Genomic DNA, 2500 nt, shown 5'->3' on the forward strand with positions numbered 1-2500 from the left:
TAATCAGTCCTAACAAGGACATTGGGTGAAGAACAAAATGTGCTACAGTAGCATGTTTATGGGCTCAGTCTGTTTTAAGACCAAAATGTACTTATGACAGTGACTTGTTCATGGGCTCAGTCCTTGCTAAGGCCAAAGTGTACTAATGACAGTGACATTTCCATGGGCTCAGTCCATGATAGGGTCAAAGAGTACAAATGTCAGTGACATGTTTATTTGCTCAGACCTTGCTAGGGCCAAAGTGTACTAATGACAGTGACATGTTTATGTGCTAAGTCCCTACCAGGGTCAAAGTGTACTAATGACAGTGGGCTAATTTCCATGGGCTAAGTCTATTATAGGGTCAAAGAGTACTGACAGTGATGTGTTTATGTGTTCAGTCTATGATAGGGTCAAAGTATATAAATGTCAGTGACTTGTTCATGGGCTCAGTCCTTGTAAGGCCAAAGTGTTCTTATGACAGTGACATGTCCATGGGTTCAATTTGTGGTTGATCAAAGTGTACCAATGACAGTGACGTTTTATGTGTTCGGTCTATGATAGGATAAAAGTGAACAAATGTCAATGACATGTTCATTTGCTCAGTCCTTGCAATGGCCAAAGTGTACTAATGACAGTGACATGTTTATGGGCTTAGTCCTTGCTAAGGCCAAAGTGTACTAATGACAGTGACATGTCCATGGGCTCAATCCATGATATGGTTAAAGTATACTAATGACAGTGACATGTCCATGGGCTCAATCCATGATAGGGATAAAGTGCACTAATGACAGTGACATGTTTATGGGCTCAGTCCTTGCTAAGGCCAAAGTGTACTAATGACAATGGCATGTTCATGGGATCAATGATAGGGTCAAAGTGTACTAATGACAGTGACATGTCCATGGGCTCAATCCGTAATTGGGTCAAAGTGTACTAATGACAGTGACGTTTTATCTCTTCAGTCTATGATAGGGTCAAAGTGAATAAAGGTCAGTGACATGTTTATTTGCTCAGTCCTTTCAATGGCCAAAGTGTTCTAATGAAAGTGACATGTTTATGGGCTCAGTCCTTGCTAAGGCCAAAGTTTACTAATGACAGTGACATGTCCATGGGTTCAATCCATGATAGGGATAAAGTGCACTAATGACAGTGACATGTTTATGGGCTCAGTCCTTGCTAAGGCCAAAGTGTACTAATGACAATGGCATGTTCATGGGATCAATGATAGGGTCAAAGTGTACTAATGACAGTGACATGTCCATGGGCTCAATCCATGATAGGGTCAAAGTGTACTAATGATAGTGACGTTTTATCTGTTCAGTCTATGATAGGGTCAAAGTGAATAAAGGTCAGTGACATGTTTATTTTCTCAGTCCTTTCAATGGCCAAAGTGTACTAATGACAGTGACATGTTTATGGGCTCAGTCCTTGCTAAGGCCAAAGTTTACTAATGACAGTGACATGTCCATGGGTTCAATCCATGATAGGGATAAAGTGCACTAATGACAGTGACATGTTTATGGGCTCAGTCCTTGCTAAGGCCAAAGTGTACTAATGACAGTGGCATGTTCATGGGATCAATCAATAAAAGGGTCAAAGTGTTCTAATGACAGTGACATGTCCATGGTCTCAATCCATGATAGGGTCAAATTGTAATAATGACAGTGATGTGCTTATAGAAACAGTCCCTGCCAGGGCCAAAGTGTACTAATGACAGTGACATGTTTATGGGCTCAGTCCCTGCCAGGACCAAGGTGTACTAATGACAGTGACATGTTTATGGATTCAGTCTACACTAGGATTAAGGTGTACTCATGAGAGTTTGGTCACTTTTGGATGGTAATCTCATGGGATGTCGCCACCTGACGTCTGGTAAACCTATACCATGTATTGGGCCCATCTCTATGAGCACAGGAGTACTCTGTGTGGTTAGAGAAATGGGTAATTTTTCATACTTTGACACTTCTCTGTAAGGATCATTAAACATTTCATATGTGCTGCAGCGAGTGGGGAGAATTTTTTTCTCTCCAGAAAATGTTTTAAACCATTAAATGTATATTACATATCTTGATCATAATGGAAGTGGGAGATGTGATTTTTAATAGGAAGAAATTAGCTTCATATATTTAGAAATAGGAGGAGATAACACATGGTTTGTGTATCTGTGTGTTGTTAGTGTTTGTATGCCTATATGTATAAATAAATATACATGTATAGGTATATATGTAAGTAATTTAGAAGGAAACAAACACTGCTATATAAAAAAAGATATATTACTCTATTACACATCCACACACGCTTATAATATAACCAAAATATGTAGGTGTTTACACATGCAGCTTCAATGTTATATACTTATTAACTAGTGTGTTAATTATATGATCATTACATATATGCAGAATAATAACATAACCACATTATTTGTGCAAACCCAACATTTCCTCTTTTGTTAAAACGTACTCAGTAAGCACCTAGCCAGAACCATGTTGCTACAAAATGTTCACTTGTTCTTAGTTTT

The 2500-nt window shown here is 38.8% G+C and overlaps 1 protein-coding gene across 1 annotated transcript in view; it reads right to left on the minus strand.

The window, feature by feature from the left end:
• The window catches only part of LOC128636461 (gap junction delta-2 protein-like), a 27018-nt gene that overhangs the window by 11973 nt on the left and 12545 nt on the right, over nucleotides 1-2500 (minus strand). The window lies entirely within an intron of this gene.

The sequence above is a fragment of the Bombina bombina genome, chromosome 7 (assembly GCF_027579735.1).
Source record: "Bombina bombina isolate aBomBom1 chromosome 7, aBomBom1.pri, whole genome shotgun sequence".
NCBI classification, from domain to species: domain Eukaryota; kingdom Metazoa; phylum Chordata; class Amphibia; order Anura; family Bombinatoridae; genus Bombina; species Bombina bombina.